The following is a 20,627-nucleotide window of genomic DNA, read 5'->3' as shown; positions in this document are numbered from 1 at the left end:
ATGCTGTTTCTCCTTATGGATTACATATACAGATATTTTTTTCATTTTCTTTCTAATAATCTCTACATAACTGTAATATACATGAAATGGATTATTTGTATCGCTTTGCATTGTAAATAAGAGGTGAGCAATTAAATTGACATATGCTCTAACATCATCATGTCACTCTATGAGCCTCTATATAACGTCTAACATGTGCATATCACCCTGCCTTTCAGAAGTCAATCAGAAGTAGGAGAGACAATTTATCACACAGAGAAAATGAAATTATAATCGAGGCTCTGCACCAGCATGGCCGCAACCTTCTTGGATGTATGAGAAATGCTGTCTGGAGGAATCAAGTGTGGATTGACCTTACAAACATGATCAGTGCTGTGGGTGGGCACAATAGATACAGAAAGGCTGTTGGCAATGTTGCCCTGACATGGTTCTCCATGCAGCCAACAGACTCCACTGAAATGAGCGGGTGAAGAATGTCACTGGAGGTAGGCCATCCTTGTCTCCCCTGGATGAGATAATGGTTTTCCTGGCCTCACATCATACCATCAGTAGGGACTGTCAAATACCCAGGGGAGGTATTGAAGCAGGTGTTCCAGGAAGTACAAGTATGTTCCACCTTCCAAAACACAGCAGCACATACCATTTTTCATTAAGAAACTTCATTCCACAATTAATGTATTTTTACATTTATGTTTCAGCAACAATATACCTTAAATGTGGAAACCCACCTGATGTGGACCCATAACATAACTGTTACAGCTTGTTATCTTACCAACAAATGATAGCCATAACACTATCAGCAACACGTATGATTTTTTTCCAGTTTCATAGGTCCCTCTACATCTGCACAGCAACAACACATGGCACATGAATGTCCTCATATACTATTAATCTCATCCATGGATATCTGTGCCTCTGCCTCTTGTCACGACTATAAAATATACTCATGTTTTTTTTTCTTTTTTTTTGCCATTTTAATCTACAGATACATCATCAGAAGACATGGTCCATGAATCTGCATGTGATGACAGACCAGGTAAGGTCATCCATCTTATGGACAAGATGCCACACTTTTTAGTATACCTGTGATCTAGGATATTCCTGTTGCTTTTTTTCATATACAGGTTCATCTGGCCAGCATGTGTCCCCATTTGTCAAGTAGGTGTCTCCATATCCTGCTAACATGAACTATAGTTGTTTTGTGCCTTTGCCTCCAGTCATGACTGTGGAGCATACTCATATGTTGATGTTTGTGTACCTTGTTATACTACAGGATCTGCATTACAGCAGGTGATGTACTCACCAGACAGGGAGGACTTACCTGTTTAGGCATTGGATCTGTTTGCTACATTTTATTATTGATAATCACATCTTTTCCCTGTATGACTGTTGTGCTCTTATTCACCTGTCCAGGACACCTGCAATTTGCACATAATCTTCACCCATCCGATATGTGTCTATATTAATTCCATTGTGTTATACCTTGGTTAGAATGCCACATGATGCCTGTTATGTGCTTAATGATGATGTTTTTATGTCTATCTTTTCAAAATAGATACATTTCAGCCCTCACCTCCTGTATGGCATCACAAGAGGACATGTCAGGTAGGCTTTTGTATTTGTATTACCAGCATCTGTCATATTTGTTTGATATGTATCATACATGTCATCTATCTGTTATATAGGTCCCTGAAATACACGCAACCATGACTTCCTGGTAATTCCATTTCATCATTATCATTGTAGTTATATAGTTGTCCCAGATTTTATTACTAAGCTGTATTCTGTGTAGGTATGTGACATGTGTCATTTGTTCTTTTTTTGTGGCACATCCACTGCCTCCATCAATAGCCTATCCACTGATTCTGAGATGGGATGTGATGTGCCTTCCTATGACTGTATGGCCTATGGTATACAGAACACTGAGTTGGTTTTATTGTCCAACCCAGAAGAGGACAGCCATGTGGATCATGGTGCAGCCTCAGATACAGAGGATGCTGTGGCCTGACATTCGGATGATGTGGGGACATCAGATGATAGAAACGATGATGACTGTGACCCACTGTTCCATGTAATGATTGGTGACACTTCCCCATGACTGATTGATACTACCTATAGGAGTCCACATGGGAATGTAGCTGATGTGCATGGGCATGTGTCAGAAGGTGCCCACCTTCTATTTCAGGGACATGAACATTCATAGGGACATCATGGCTCAGACCTGTGTATACTTGCATATGCCAGTGATCATGTTGCATACCAACTGCATGTGTTACATGAAGGTCAGGAATGCATACACAGAGATAATGGCAGCACTGGCTGCACAGCATGGCATGGTGTTGTCTGTTGCATACTCTGTTGAAAGCCTTGTTATGGTGGTGCTAGGCTAGTGCCACAGTACTAACTGGGTGTACAATCCCTAACTGTACTAAGCAGATTACCTCCAGTGGGGAGAAGCAGACCCCCACTCATTAGATCCACAGGTGACCCTTGAATATCAATGCCTGTGCTGCAATGTGCACACATAGCTGCTCTTAGTCAGTCAACTGTGAGCCTAGCAGTCATGTCAAGACTGTCACATTGCAATCATGCTGCTACCCACACTGTGGCACAACATGTTATTGTCTCTACATCCAGCTCCTTGGTACAGCATTGTGGGCAAGTGTTTCAGAAAACAGCAGGGACAGCCTGGATTGCAATGTGAGCTGTCAGCATGGGCACCCTAAAGTGCATTAGATTAACACTTAGAGTTAATCCAATGTGTGTCCTTTTGAGTCATTCTGACCCTTTGCCAAAGATGACCACTGTGCTGGCCACTGACTAATTATTCTATATGTTGTTTTTCACAAGTCTAATACCACATCATTTTTCTGATCATTCATTTGATGTAGATGACTAGCTTCAGTTAATGCTTTGTAATCTTCTTTGCCATCAGTATATGTCAGTACAGATACTGATGACAGTAGTGCTATTTGTGACGTTGTGCTATCATGTTTGCCTCAGTTGCTAGTGGATGTGCAGCAGATATTTACATGGTTAACAGAATGTCATCTTTGTTATCCAGCATTGATTACTCCATTGCACATTTCCCTGTTGTCTGCAATTCTTACATGCACAAATACACTTCTTTATGCGTGCCTGTGTTACTTATGGCATTTTAATATGGTAATGAACACCCCTCAGCACACACTACATTTTGGTGTACCTGTTTCCATTTTAATTCCCATACTGACATCTACTTCCCATGTGTGCATTAACAAATCTGACTGATTCTGTACACACACACACACACATATATATATATATATATATATATATATATATATATATATATATATATATCTGTGTATATATGTTTCATGTATGTTGTGCAGTCACTGTCATTGATGCTCTACATGTTTGCACATATTATTCAATGGAACTGAGTCATGTTGCATAAATAATGTGGGCATCATAGCATTACCTTCTGTGTGACATTCCAGATCAGGCATGGGATATAATGATTATTTATTTTCTTTCTGTCTGGTCCTTGTTATATCTGTAATTTCTCATGCTGCTATAACAGTCATACTGTGTAGTAATGCACTCTTGCACATCACTCAATGCTATGTGTGATGCATTGGTTTTACTGTACAGCCCCTGTTTTGGGACATGTTTGAGCTGATACATTCCATACACATCACAGGCCTATATTTCTTGTGATAGTATTTATGGGTAACATTCCGTGATATATATATATGTGTGTGTGTGTGTGTGTGTGTGTGTGTGTGTGTGTGTGTGTGTGTGTGTGATGACATCCTACCTGTCCAATAACATCATCTGTTGTGCACACCTTCTGCATCCCACACATTTGCCTCTGTTGTCCTCTTTGATGAAGTACCCTGCAAAGAGAGACTTCTTCCACTGATGTTTTCTCTAAGTTTGTGTACATGTCCTTACTGATATACCTTATGTTTCTTTATGTATGATGTTCAACATGAACAACTAATGGTTTCTTTTCATTAGTTGTGCTCTGTGCTGCTATTGTGGGGCTACAAATGAACATCTCTGTTTAGTCTGCATACTTTTGCATGTGTGGCTTGTCATGACTCATGACTCAAGGGTGTTTGTCAGATACTGCAGTGTTGCCTGAGCTAGGACATATGACCATATCCTCTGCCATCCATGCCTATTTCTTCTCACACCTTTGTCCTCTTTATCATTCTGTGACAGCTCTGATATGTCATCATCAGATATCTGGGGTTCTTAGGATAGGTCACCCATAACTATAGTTGGAAATTCACCATGTTTTGCAGTTATCATGCTGTGTAACAATACACACACTGTAACCATCTGTGATTCCTTTTCTGGTGTATATTGCAGTGAACCCCCAGATGTGCTCAGACATCTGAATCTTTCTTTCAGCACACCAATCACATCTGATGGCATTGTGTCACGTTGTATGCTCTGCTGTATGCATCCTTGGCAGGAGTTGATGGAGGTCTGTATGACATCATTAGCCAAGGCTCCAGTAGATAATTGCAGTCACCTGTTTGTGGTAAGTATATAACACATTGTCTTCATGCTTAGTGTTTATAGATCTAAATTCGACTTATATTATAGTTGTGTTCCCATACTTACCGAGGACTGGACCACAGCTATGGTCCAGTACTTACCAAGAAGGAGTCCCTCAGGTATTCCATCATGTTGGAAAGTGGCCCACAGACCTTTTCCCTCAATATTGCAGCATCATGCACACTACTGGTGTATGTTGCAATGATAATGGTAATGAGGCCATCTACTGAACATGGTACCCCCACCTCAGCCATTAATTAAAATTAACATACTACTTAAACCCTATATCTTTCTATATATAGCTTTCCTTAACAACTCTTTTTGTCTTTATACTCCTAACACTTTTATCTAACTCCCCCCTTAGATCCTTACTTACCTCCTTCTTCCCTCTCTACCCCCTCTGCACATTCCACTTGCCCTTCTATTTGCTAATCGTCTTTCTCTCCTATCTCCTATTGTACTTTAACCTTTACTCTTCCCCTCATACCCCTTCTTCTGTTTCACCTTTTGTCTTTCCTTAACCCTATGACATTATAAACCTAAATCTAACCACCTCTCCTATCAACCTACCCGCTCATTCACCTAATGCTTGGTCAAAATTTCTGCTCCAAAATACTTACTTTTCTTACTTCTGCTTATGACTGCTTATCTCAGAATCCTTTGAAATATGCACTGTACTATTCTCATGTTATTATCATGCCATTGTACTATCATTATATTTAACTTTGCTGCTAATACATAGTTATACTTAGTCTTTCTATGTAATTTTTATAAACTTTTGTAACTTAATGTATTATTATTTTACTTTTTGCATTGACGGTTTTCTCTTCGGGCCTCCACTGAAAATGGGCTTGCTTATCCCAGTGGACTTTCTTGGTAAACAGATGTCAATAAATAAATAAAATAAAATAAATGAGACCATCTACTGAACACACCATGTGACAAGTGAGTGATAGCCACCCCTTTTTATTGATGTGCCATTCAGCATTAGGTAAAGTTGGGGTTTTGATTCACGTGTGGGTACAGTTTGTTGCATCAGGGACATGGGAGAAGATGGCTATGGCATAGAACTTTTGCATGGTAGCTCTTTGCCCCATGAGAATTGTTGAGAAGTTGATATAGTCATCCATCTTGGAGTACATCACTGTCAGAAAATGTGAGAGGATGTGACTGACAGCTGTCTGGAGCACTCCTTTAGCATCTCACATATGCCATTGAAATGTCTTAGAGGCCAGTATAACTAGACTGAGACACACCTTTGTTTCTCTCAGAACTGGGTCACTCTGCAGACTACAAGCATACCTGTGGGATGCACACATCCTACATGCTGCCTCCACCAACTCCCTGTGTAATCTGAATCTATTTTTTACTGTTCAGAGAGCTGTCTTGACTATAGCCTGGCTCAGTGTCTAGCAGGCTACCTTCTGGGATGCATTTGCAGATCATACTCTAGGATGATTTACCATACCCCAGCCTGCTGTAATGCAATAAATGCCAGTTGCATTACCTTTTAATGTCAGCTTTGTGGATTCTGCAGAATTCTGTATTAATCTGTGTAATACAGTATCATTAAGATAAAACACGTATAGCCTCTGCTGATTGCATTCAGACTGTTGTCGGTGAAGTAGTTTGTTGTATTTAATGTGCATTGCGTGTACCTGTTATTTTTTGGAATCTGGTGGGTGTGTGAAGAATCTGTAATTATCTTACATTGAATAGAAAATTATTTGGTATTGGTTTCTCATACATTATGGAATCACGTCCACCACTGATGCACAGTCTTCCTGCAGCATTCTGTGTTCTCTGCAATTTTCATGGGAATCCAGTTCAGCTTACACTCTGAATATACTCTGGGGTATAACTGTGTTACTAGACCATATATAATGCTTGTAGCTTACAACGATTTATAAGTAATATGTAAATTATAGCTAAGTAGTTTCTTATTGGCTCTCTGGATGCAGATGCACGCGTGTCAAATGGCTGTGTGGAGTGCACCATCTTTGCATTGACTGTTACACCAAAAAAAAAAAAAAAAACTCAGCAGAAAAGATCTGAAATAATACAGCAAATGAGGACTCATAGTTATATACAATAATTAATACATCAGCATCAAGGACACTGCAGTAAAACAATGGCACAAAGTTTCATTATTTCTAAGCTCTAACCAATGTGTACCTCCAGAAGCTGCACAGGCATCCTGCCATCCTGCCTAGAACTTCTTATAGTAATTTTATAATAGCCATTGCATAAGTGGCTGTTAAATTGCCTATTACCCATAAAGCATGCTGAACATATTTGTATTACACATGTATGTCTTTGCTGTCAGTACATTTTGTAGTTCATATTTACTTTTATGTCATGATATACTCCAGGATTCAGTAAACTCAGTGTAAGCTTTGCGGAGAGCCTACAGGGAGTTTACATGTTTGCACGGTGGTGCACAGCGAGCAGTAGTCTGCAATCCATATTAATAATGGGCAGCATGCCTAACTCAGATTACATGGCTGGCAACAGGAAATTGTGTAAGCGAATGCGGATACAATTCTGTTTAAAGCAGAGCACCTACAGTCTGCGGATTTGTGCAGAGTGCCACAATGATCACCAGGGCTTCACAGATAACTGTGAATCTGTTACTCTAACATATCTACACAACAGACAACAAAATGCGGGGACATTTAACCAAAAATAGGGACATATTTACCATTGATGTCGCATACTGAAAATCAAACATACCTGTTATCCTCTTTGTGCAAGATATGTGGACAAAGGCATACATAATGGGGGACAAAGAGCCAAAATAACGATAAATTTTTAATATTGCACTTCCAAACTTAGAAAGTTGATAGAATAAATAGGTTGTACATTTGCATGAACTTTCTGAGGAGCAGGAAGTTGGAAACTCAAATGTCAGTCATCAGTTTCTGACTTCACTCCCCAATGACATGCCAGTGATTTGCCTAAAAACAAAAATGTTATGAATAAAAGATCACAAATATGTGGAAAAAATGGACATTCTGCACATATCAGGACAGTTGAGAGGTATACACTCAAATGTATGTAATAGTGAGTCATATCAGTCCACAGATCATCCCATTGAGATGGCAGAAAGCCACAAATTTGATAAGGAAAACATCTGGACATCCTGGGAATATCTGGACAGTTGAGAGGTATGAATGTGAAGTATATGGTCCAAACACAGTACAGGGCAGTGCAGTTACAGTGCAGAGTATTGTGATATCCCATTCCTGGAATTCTGTACTGAAGCTGTGTTAATGATCTGTAATAGGACATGGACTGCCATGTAAAATGATCAGTCAGGGGCAGTCTGTGTATTGAATAGTGACACACAGATGAATCATGGGGTTGAACACAGGGAAAAAGGACAGATGAAAATCCTTCATGTACAGCAGAGGAGGGTATGTTAATGGAGGATGGCTGTAGCAGCAACACCAAGTACAAATATATATGGTACAGTATGGACTGTACAGTGAAAATGTGTTTTATGTGATTGTCACACAAGGTGACATAGCAATGGAGAGAATGTCTGTGTGAGATAAGTATCCTTACATGGATAATACAGAGGACATCTATCAGGGTATGACATGCAATTGGGATAGGGTACATATTGTGAAGCTGTGCAAACTGATATGCCTGAATATCAGTGTACTCTTAACAGAGGTCTCCAGCAAGCTAGCCACAGGTAAAGGATCAAGGAAAACATTAGGAGAATCAACCACTTCATGGAAAATATCAGAATAATACCACCACTAATCCCATGACTGTAACATAACAAATGTGATGTAGAGTGATAACAGATGAGCTTACACACTCAAGCTTGAACAACTGTTATGATATATCCACACTCTTTGAGGGTAACCACACACACACTGTCCTGGCACTGTGATGTGTGCAGGAGGTGTTAGGAGGGACACTGCTATACCTGTATGTGACAGTATGGGCAATCCAGGTATATATATATATATATATATATATATATATATATATATATATATATATATATACACACACACACACACATATATATATATATATATATATATATATATATATATATATATATATATATATATATATATATATATATATATATATATATATGGCACGATCCACACTGTCATGAATGATAGAATGATATACATGACATTAATGTTGTCAAACACCTATGTATGCAGTGATGCAGTGTGTGCATAAGTAGAACAGGTAGCACACATGCATCTGGTGTAACAACTTGAGTGAGGTTCCATACTAGGTTCATAGGTGGTTTCTAGGCTAATGACCACAAGGGCCTTTTTAAGTCTAGCCATACATCCCAAATCTCTAACAAGTTCTGATACCCTTGAGAAGTGTAAGCATGAGCCTGGGAGATTAACCATTTACAGGTTACCAGTGTTCATTAGAGACACAGGTGCCAAACCAGGGATGCATTTCTGGTTTCCTATCCAATTGTCCAAGTTGCACTTGAATTGGGTTAGGAAGGAACTCTGCTTCACATGGATGGGGAGCCTGTTCCATAGACGGGGTAGTCTCTGAGATACATACCTATCTCTCCAGCAGGTCCTATTTATATCACAGGCAAGGTTCAAGTCTTTAGAATGGGTAATTCTAGTGCGGTTTGTTTTCTGAATATGCAGGAGGTCCATCAGGGTGGAGTTTGACAATGCTCTGTATGCCAGGCAAAGATCTCCCCTCAAAAGCCTGTAGGAGACAGAATACAGGGATAGGGACTTGAGGCGGTCTGCATAGGACATATTACTTATGCCCTGTATTCTTTTAGTGAGGAACCTCTGTGGTTGTTCCAATTGTTGGATATGCCTGTTTAGGTACATACCAAAGAGGGCACTGTACTCAATGATAGGTCTGATGAATGCCAAATACAGTGGAACAATGACTTCCTTCTATTTAGATGCCATACCTTTCTTTATAAGTTGCGCATCATAGAAGGATTTCCTCACCAATGTAGACACGTGATAATCAAAGGCTAGATTACTATATGTGTGTGTCCCTAAGTCCCTGACTACTGGGTCAATTCTGAGTGGTGTGATGTCAATGTGATAGTTACCAGGGATGGATGACTTCCCAAAGGATATTACTATGCATTTCTTGGCATTTAGTTTTAGTCCATGGCTCTGACACCAGTTGTTTGTCATTGTCAGCCCCTTCCTGGAGAACATTTGTGTCAGTGTGAGATTCAATGACAGCTCCTAATTTGCAATCATCTGCAAATTTATTCAGCCAGAGACCACTGACATTGGCATTGACTTCTACGAAGTAAATGCCAAAAAGGAGTGGTCCAAGGACTGATCCTTGAGGACTCCACTTGTGACTGGCCTCTTTGTAGAGGTGGACTCCCCCAATTCTAACTTACTGAGTCCTGTCTATGATCCAGTTGACTATCCACCAGGTGAAATACGGATTTGTACCTAACCTCTTGAGTTTGTCAACAATGACCGAGTGGGGTATGTATCAAATGTCTTGGCCAGGTCAAGGTAGGCAGTGTGAACGATTTTGCCCTCATCCATTGCTTTAGTAATCTTCTCAAAGAAGTCCACCAGGCTGAGTAGGCATGATCTGCCCTTGATGAAACAAAACTGGGTCGGGTCCACTATCTGAAAATATACTACATCTCTACTGATTATCTCCATGATAATTCTTGCCATGGCTTTACATACAAGACTAGTGAAACTTATGGGTCTGTAGTTTCCAGGGTCTACTGATGGCCCACCTTTGTGCAGTGGGATGACTGTTGCCTTTCTCCATTCATGAGGCACAAAGCCTGTTTGGAGGTTACAGTTAAATAGTAATTCCAGAGGCCCTGATAGGTCATGTTTCATGCTATTTAGAAGGCATCCTGGGGTATTGTCTGGGCCCACTGATGCAGTGTTCTTGGTCTTAGAGCATTAAGGACCTGTTCCCTAGTGATAGTAGGGGGAAGTCATATTTGATATTTCCTGAGGGAAGTTTGAGGGGGAGAGAGGGATAAAGTTGGAGCTGAATTTATCAGCCAGGAGGTTTGCTGTATCTTCTGGCTCAGTATAGGTGACTCCATTTACAGTGAGCTCTGCACATAACTGTGTATTGCCTTTGAGGTTACGGACATAGCTAAAGAATGTTTTGTGGTTGTCCTAGGCCTGGGAGGCCAAACTTACCTCAAATTTGGCTTTGGTAGACTATTTGTCCTCTGAGTTGTTTGTTTAGTTTAATGAGAGTGCTTTTAACCTGCTAAGTACTGCACCTCCTAATGTTTGCCATGATTTTCTTCCTCCTGTTATACAGTCAACTGATTTTGTGATTCCACCAGGGTGGCTTGTTTTTTAAGTTAGTTCTGTACTTCTTCCTGGTAGGTAGAGCTGCCTCTATGCAGCTATTAACATGTTTGTACAGGGTTATTGTGAACAGTTCTGCATAGATATAAAGGTTCAGGATTTATGGGGGCCTGAAATTTTGTGAGGTTCTCACTTAATAGCAGGAGGTTAGCCTTAAAATAGTTCCTGAATATTCCAGGTTTAGCTGGGGGTCCAGGTTTTATTTTTATTTCAAAGGACACCATTTTGTGGTCTGACCTTACCAGGGAGGGCAATACAGTAGGGGGAGTGCAGCATTCTCCCATATTAGTGAGGACCAGATCCAGTATGGCTGCACCCCTGGTCGGTGTACTGACTCTCTGGTCCAGGGAATTTGTATTTACAAAATACAGAAATCTCTGTGCACATATATTTGGTGTCGTACAGGATTCTCATTTAACAGTGGAGTAATTAAAATCATGATTTATTTATTTATTTATTTATTTATTTATTTATTTATTTATATTTGTTGACCCGGAGTGTCTGACTGGACGTAGGTCCATTTTCAGTGGAGGCCCGGGGAGAAAAGCTCCACAGTTAAAATAAACAGACAGTAGTTACATTGGATTACATAGCAATTAACAATTTACATAGCAATTACTTACAACATATTTACAGATGAAGAACATAGTACAGCAGTAGACAACAAGAATCTTTACCTGTCAAGTACATAACAGACATTAACAAATGTTACAATAAGAAGTTCCTGCTGTATAATAAGTACTAGGCTTATAAGCATCTAAGCTTGTTATAATCAAGGTAGTTAGTGGAGTGGAAAAAAAGGTAGTGGTTGGATGGGGTGGGTAATATTAGAGTGGGAGTTGCAAGGGCATAGCCAGCATGTTTTTAGGTGCGCTTTTAGTAAAGTTTTGAAGTGGGTACATGATGGTATGGAAGTAATTGTGGGTGGGAGGGAGTTCCATAATTTGGCTATGGTGCAAGAGAATAGTGCTTCACCAGCAGAGTTATTGGCTTTAGTGATCTGCAAGTGATTTTTGTTGCTGGATCTTAGTGGTCTGGTGGTGCGATAGGGTTGGAGTAGATTCTGGAGGGATGGGACATTTAGTGGATGGTTTACTAGTTTGTGGTTGATACCATTGAAGGAAGTGAGGGAGTTCAAGCCAGCCCAGTTCAGCAAGTGAGAGACAGTGGTGACTACGGTAGGATGCCCCTGTGGCGAATTTGGCGATTTTGTTGTAGCAGGTCTCTAGCTTGTTTAGATCGCATTGCCTTAGGTTGGTATATATTGGAGAGGCATAAAGTAGGGTGGAAATAAGGTGGGAATTTGGTATTGAAATCTTTGCTGCTTTGGTGAGAAGTTGCTTATTTCTGTATAATGCTCCAAGTTTTTTGTGGATTTTTTTTATGGTCATGGATATGTGAATGTCAAATTTTAGTTTATTGTCTATTTCCACTACTAGCAATTTGGTGTGTTCAGTTGGGTATATAGTGGTGTTGTCTTTTGCTTTGATGTTAAAGTGAGAGTTGTTTTGAGTATGTTTGGTGGGTTGGAAGATGAGTAGTTTAGTTTTGTTTGGGTTGAGTATTAATTGGGCATCGGATAACCAAGTTTCAACAGAGGAAAAGGCTTCCTGTGTGACTTTTTGCAGTTTGGGTAGGGACTGGGCTGAGCAGATGATGGTTGAGTCATCTGCGTATTGTATGAATGTGCCATGTTTGGTAGCAGAGGCTAGATTATTGGTGAAAACAGAGAAGAGTAGAGGTCCAAGGATGGATCCATGGGGAACCCCTATATCAGATAGTCATGTATATTCCACAGAAAGAATACCTAGGTGTGGCCAACAAGCTGTGTGGCACTGCACTGTGACAAAGGTGGTACACTTCAGTTACACATCACTGGAAGATGTGTAGGGAACTACATAAAGAAGGGTGCATTGTACACAGTTATTAGTGTGATGAAGACTGGGAATCATGAAGGTATTATGGCCTCTGATGTGCATGTCCCTCACATACCCAGTACTTGTGTTACATTCAAGGGAGTAGTTAACACTGTGACCACATGCTGGTGGATGTACCACTTACCTTCTATACCCAGCACACAGGTCACATACCTATAGGTCTGATTATAAGGTGTGATGTCCACATTATACATGTGTGGTGAGTTTGCTTCCTGATTCAACAAATTCTTCTATGCTTCTTGTCAATGTTGGTGTTGTCATAGCAATGACAGCAGTCTCTGGTATGTGCTGATACTGTCTGTATTATACTAATATCACAGTTGGAGTCGATGATCGCATACAAGCTGTAGTCCTTCAGGCAGCTGTGCAGACGCAGCATATGTATGTCATCTGTGATGTCCATCACTTAACTAATGGGCAGGAAAGGGCCTAGCAGACACCCCTGATGTACTAACCTAATCACTGGACCTGACATATAGGTTACATCATACATTTCAACATAGTGAGATGCCAAGTATGTCATACACTGGTCTACCCATTTGGTGATATAGCTGTTTATGGTGACATATGACAGTGATGACTGAATACTTCAGTGTAGATTTATGTCAAATGCCTTCACCTGGTCAAGTTCCGCAAGATGATACTGTTGCCATCATGTATGCCCTCGATGACTTCTTTGAGGACATCCATTACATGTAATGGACTTGCTGTAGCATTAACAACTCACACAGGTCTGTTGCACACACCTGGGATATTACTAGTGTACATGTAGAAGAGGTCCATGATGACATGTTGGTCTACCTCACAGTCAAGAAGAGTCAGGATGTCTCTATACATGCATGCATCAGATGCTGTCACCCTAACTCAGGTGGATGCATGTTGATGTACACTCTTGTATGGGAACACCGGTCATGTGGAGGGTGTGTTGAAGTGTGTATTCAACAGTATCAGAAAAGTGTATATGCTGAGTCATGCCATAATGTGACCTGTGATTTTGTCACAGCATATTGATTCCATGTGATACGCCTGGATGAAGGTAAGACAGTGCCTATACCGTCTATCATAATCTGGATCCCCCATGCAGGTATCATTGAGAAAACCTCCAAGCTGGGTATTAACCCATAATCACTTGAAGGGTAACCAATTTGCTCCTTGACAGAATGCATCATGTGAAAGTTGTTGAATCAACCTGTACCAGAAGAGTTGTCACCACTGGCAAAACCCAGGTATCTGTTCTTGGGCCTTCATGGTTTGAACTCTATTTCTCAGCAGTTCAGGTTAATGTATATGGTCTTTGGCTTACCAGGTTTGCTGATGGTTGCATATTGTGTGCAATCATTGAGTCCAGCAATGAAGATAACATGATACAGGAGGAGCTAACATAAACAACTGAATGGTGACAAAGGCAGACAATCTACAGATAAATGCAGAAATGTGTGTTTGTAATGTTGTCCATCTGAAAAGTGGAATTCCCTGTTAATCACAGCACTGACAACAGTCCTTCTATGCAGAAATCCAGTGATGCAATCATGGGAAACACATGTAGGTACCACTATGAACTGTGACATTCAAGTGCCTACACTGCTATAGAAAGCCTATGTTGTGCACATCATAAATCATGCCATCATATTGAGATCTTAGGATTGCTTGACAGCACTGTAGCCAAACCTCATCACAACACTAATAGAGTATATTGCTCTCTTTTTCATGTACCTCATCAGACACATGTAGCAGCTAGAGAGACCACAGGGCTTTCTTAGTGAGATAACACAGGGCCTACAAACCATGCCATGATGTATGTGGCTAGATTAAAAGCTATTTCACTATAATCTTTATCGCATAGGATAAGGTGACTTCTGCCTGGCCACCAGGTCAGTCTCTGACCCTGCCCTTTTGGGAGTACTGCATATCCAGAAATCTGATATAGCTAATGTTGTCAGCAGTGTCTGTTGAGGAGAATATAACAGTGTCCCACATGCTGGTGTAAAATGCTGTCTGTAATGTCAAGCAACAGCACACATGTGCACACACACACACACACACACACACACACACACACACACACACACACACTTGACTGCAGTGAAAAGAGAACCCCTGCTTATCAAAGTACACAGGCTACAGAACACAGTACTTTACACAAGCGCCACAAAACAAGTCTGGCTTTTATGCAGCTGCAGGCCATCTTATAGTGGATGACATCAGAAGTGCATGTTGGAGAGAAGAAGTTGGGAAGCCTGTATGAAATGGACCTGTAAGCATGTGCATGGATAAAAATATTGTCACTTCATGGGATTGGAGCATTAACTGCAGGATATACACTTTTGATCTAATGGGTTGATGCATACATGCACACACATAGTTGACTGACGTAGGAGCAGAACTCCTGTCTTTCTAAGCATGCAGACTAACAAACTCAGCAATTTACACAATTGCCATGGCACAAGTCTGACTGTTACATGGCTGCAGTCCAACTTATAGTGGCTGACATCAGCAGTGCATGTTGAAGAGAAGTATTTGGGAGGCCTGCATGAAATGGATGTGTAGGCATGTGCAAGCATCAAAATACCATCAATCCAAGGGATTGGAGCAGTAACTGTAGGATACACAGATCTGCTCTTCTTACAAGACACAGACATACACATACACACACACACAGTTGACTGCAGTGAGAACAGAACCCTTACCTATCAAAGTACACAGACTATAGTACATAGTACGTTATGCAAGTTCCACAGCACAAGTTTGACTTTTATTAGACTGCAGTTGAAGTTACAGTAGATGACATCAGCAGGCCATGTGGGAGAGATAACATTGGGAGATCTGCATAGGCTGATATCTTCATATGTTCATAGGAGGCTACTAGCCTAGTGGCCCAATGGTGTTTAGAAGCCTAGCTGTGTAAAAACACAAGTACTCTTATTGAGCATAGTTGGATGGTAATTGTTAGCAGAGTTATTTTGTGAGCGACACCAACTGGTTCTGTCCATGAGAGACATAGGTGCCATCTCAGAGGTGACTTTACAATCACCCAACCAGTAGTCAGGGTTTAGGGTTATTGAGGAGTACTGATTCACACTCAGTGGGAGCCTATTACAGAGAAATGTGAGTCATTGAGGGATATATCTGTCTGTCCAGCATATACTGTTTATGTCACAGGCTAGGTTGAGAACATTGGGCCAAGTTATTCTTGTCTCATTTGATTTGCAGATGTCCAAGATTTCCAGTAGGACAGGGTCTGAGACTGCTCTGTAGGACAGGCATAGGTCACCTCTCAGCAGCCTGTATGATACTAAGAACACTAGCAGATCTTTCAGTCTTTATATGTATGTCATGTATGGAGGCCATGAAGTCTCCCAGGCACAACCCAGTGTTTTCTCCAATTGGTGCACATGTCTGGTGATGTACAGACAGAAGGGAGCATTGTATTCAATTAGTGGTCTGATAAGGGTAGAGTATAGCAGAGGTATGACCACCCTGGTCTTGGATGTGATGTCCATATATATGATGTGTGCAATGCAGAATGTGTATGCCACCACTATGGACACAGTGATGAAAGTGTAGATTGCTATCAACATGTGTTTGAGCTTAGAAGGGTGCTATGTATATCATAATTAGCAGGGGTATTTCATTATCTAAGGGCACAGTGAGCCACTGTATGGAAAGGGTCAAGTGTGTTGAAGGTCACCTATGTCCCTGTGGATATGGTCCATGCTGATTCCTTCCCTTGCCTTGCAGATTAGTCTTTTTAGGCATATGGGTCAATAGTTGTAGTTCTGCATGTTACCAGATTGATATGTATTGCATAGGACACAACATTTGTTATTACATTGTTTACAGTGGCATATGTGTGGAAACAGAACTGAGATACCAGGGTTGCAGTGCTTGGGGAGGTGGCATCAGATGGATGTATTGTAAATATGTGACATATTGCTAAGTAGGGCCTTCAGTTTGTAATGTTTACACGTAATTTAATGTCATACACAGAGAATGGACAGTAAACAGTGGTAATACAGCATAACATGTACATTTCCATAGGGCAGAAAGCAGCAGGTTTGTGCTGCAGTTAGCAAAGTGCATATGCATGCAAGATACACATATTTGTGCATAGGTAAGCAGTGCACAAATGTGAGTGGCATTGCCAAAGTCTGACAGTTAGTATTGAGTCTATGAAGTACACTTGCTCCTTCACTTATTCTGTGGCAGCATATGTTAATGCGTTCATACATTCCTTTTTTGGGGGTCAGATAGTACTGAGTTCGAACACGGGTGTATCTAATACTTTTAAATACATTGTATCCTTATCTAATACTTTTAAATACATGTACATACATTGCTGCTGTTCTCCATTGCTGCAAGTTGGTGCAGAATGCACCTCTTCATGCAAAAATACCTTAAAGAGGTGAAATGGGTAGATAGGACAGTGGTTAAATGGGGAGCAAGCAGGAGGAAGAACAAAGGGAAAACATGGTAAGAATATGGAGGAGAAAGAGAGGACAGAACCATAGCTATCCATTTCTTTAACAGTGTAAAGTGAACATATGTGGAAAATATTAATTGAATTTGGACTGTCACCTCCAGAGAGAAGGGTGACCACAACACAGTCATGTTCTGTAGGTTGTTGGACTAAATTAAGTGTGTCATGAAGACACGTGTGTGAAATGGATAGCTGTGTATGGGACAGTTTTTTTTTTTGTTTAGTGAGACAAGGGACAATTTTTTTTTTTTTTGAGAGAGTTGAATGTTAGGGAAGCAAGGTACTAATGTCTGGGTCAACTAAGTTGGGTAGGTGAAGAAGCAATTCCAGACAGACAAGACAAACAAGACAAGAGACAGGGATGATGTTGGAGACAAAATGTTGGGGGACACCATGATTGGGTGAGGATGAGGACATCCTCAACCCAGGTGAAGAAGCAATTCCAGACAGACAAGACAAACAAGACAAGAGACAGGGATGATGTTTGAGACAAAACGTTGGGTGACACCATGATTGGGTGAGGATGAGGACATCCTCAACCCATGGTTGTCAAGCTGGGTGAGAGTGAAAATCAAGTCCTCACCCACTGGACTGTCATCACTGTCACCTCACTCTACCATTAGCTGGAGTGCTTGATGTCTCCTTCTCTTGGTATGTTGTAAAATCAGGGAGAACACCCACTCCAGCCAGCATAGGTGTGCACAAACAGTTCTATGTACAACCCTATGCACCATCCCTGGCAATTCAGCATGGGTGATAAAATCACCACCTCTGCCACTGTCCTGAAGTGTACCATTGCACCAGCCTCCGGGGCAGGACTACCTAATGGTGCAGGTAGTGCAGGGGCAGCAGAGGCGGTGCTGCCAGGTTGGATCCCAGACATGCTGGACAGTGGTTTTGGAGATGGTGGAGGAGGACAGGTGGATCCTGTGGAACAGGCCTACCCCACTGTGCTGTGGAGCATTTAGTGATGTGGTACACATGGATGACATGGACATATTTTGAAGACATGTAATAAAATAAAAAAATGAAAATGCAAAAATAAAATAAAATAGAATAAGGATAAAATAAAAAAGTGACATAATGGTTGGGGTAGAGAAAAAAAGAGATAACATTAGTACCTCATATGTGTCATATATTTAATCGATACAACTATTTGAGTCTGTTATCTTACATTTTACTTTTAAGACTGCCAACTCCGAACAGATAACTTTTACTTTAAGACTGCCAGCTCCTAACAGATGCACACTATTCTACAGATTGCAGCAAGTACTCCTCGACGTGCATATATTGCACAAATGCATGTTCCAGTTATACAGACTACAGTTTACAGCAGGGCATTTGTGTCACTGGTATAGAGGTTTGAATTTAATTTTAATATAACTGAAAAATTAACAGAATGGTATAGTTGAGAAGTGTGGTATTTGAACCCAGAACCTCAAACTAAAGTCTAATATTGTACTCTTGGTTTATGCTACAGACTACTGCATGCATACTTGCTTTTACAGTTGAGAGATGCATGCTCAATTTTGTGGAGGATTCTGTTTTGTTTTCTGGACTTTCTTCTTATTTGTTACCTGGTTCTTAGTTTACTTTGTTGCTCAATTTGATATTCTAATATTGGACTCTTAGTTTGTGTATAGACTACTGCATGCATACTTGCTTTTACAGTTGAGAGATGCATGCTCAATTTTGTGGAGGATTCTGTTTTGTTTTCTGGACTTTCTTCTTATTTGTTACCTGGTTCTTAGTTTACTTTGTTGCTCAATTTGATATTCTAATATTGGACTCTTAGTTTGTGTACAGACTAATGCATGCATACTTGCTTTTACAGTTGAGATATGCATGCTCAGTTTGATACAACTCTCTAAAATACCCAAAAAGCTATCTTTAACTTTTAATGCTACAATAACACTACTCTTCTGCTGCATACATACCACATGCTTACCTCATCCTCACCAATCTAGCCCAGTAGGTTTGGACATATACTTCACGATCACGAGCAGTTGTGGAAAAAAACAGAATAGAACAGAATACCATTATGAATACCTGTCTTGCCTATGTTCAGCTTTTAAGTCTTACAAGTACTCTCTGTAGCTGATACTTACACAGTTGTGGAATGTCTACAGTAATTAAATTCCCCAATCCAGTGATCAAGGATATCCCTCTTCCTCCTCCATAGGTCATTGCAGTGATGCTTATATTGGTCACCAGTGCTTGAGATACCCTTGGCACTAGTTACAGCCTGGACTAAACTATCCCAAGCTCCTGACTTATACTGGGAGCCAGAATAGTCCCCCTGTAGAAGCCTAGCATGGTGGTTCTTAACTAGGAGACCAATAAAAATCATAGAGTCTTAAACCCCCCCGTGTCTATGCCCTAAACCTGACATGTTCCCCATAAACACCTTCCATGTCTGTTACAGATCTAGACCAATGGAGAGTGATGTTTTCCTTTCAGTTCCAGTCATTGCATTTATTTGGAATGCGTACACTGTTTTAAAATGATGCACTCCACATACCATTGTGCAAATGGGGTGTGCGATGGTAAGCAGAGTGTAACAGTGACAAGCAGTGAGGCATTGCATAATTGTAGTTGCAATTTCAAGATTATTGGGTGTACAGGCAGTCATGCATGTGTGTTGGGAAAATGTGAAAGCCATGCCAGTCCAGATAGCAGAAATTTATTTAGAGGAATATAGTACACAGTATACCCACAGTCATACATGTGAAAATAAATGTGATAATACATAGATATAGACATAAAAAAACTGACACAATACTAGTGTCTCAGTCCTCATACATATAATTAATATCAGCTCCACAATGTTAAGTGTCATAATTGAAGGTGACTACACTGGGAAATGGAACAACAGTAAAAGTGTATGGAATATCTTGTAGTCAAAACCTGGACAATGTGTATGGCAGTCCTACACCTGTTGCCACAAGAATGTTGAGAAAACACTTGTCTATGTGGCAGTTCATTGCTATAAACTGCAATATCACAGCAATAAAACAAAGGTTGCATATTATACTAGAACTCAAGACCATCTGTACTCTAGCGACACCTATGACACCTGCTGCCACAGGACTAGTTACATGGCATTCCCTATTTTACTAATTATTCTTAAGGTCTCGCTATTAACCACTGTGCAATGTCACTTGACAGGTTTGCACAATGCCCAGTAGTATTAATTGAATGCATCTGGTTTCTATTTTTGGCTGTCTGGGTCCTGTCTGGCCAGTTGTCAAGTTTGCACAGTGCATGCTTCTCACAAATGAGATAAGCACAGCCAAACTTGACATTCATTTTTCA

This window comes from Protopterus annectens, chromosome 3.part0 (genome assembly GCF_019279795.1).
Source record: "Protopterus annectens isolate FY-2018-M chromosome 3.part0, PAN1.0, whole genome shotgun sequence".
Lineage (NCBI taxonomy): Eukaryota > Metazoa > Chordata > Ceratodontiformes > Protopteridae > Protopterus > Protopterus annectens.
The sequence above is the reverse complement of the archived record's forward strand: the minus strand, read 5'-3'. Positions refer to the sequence as shown.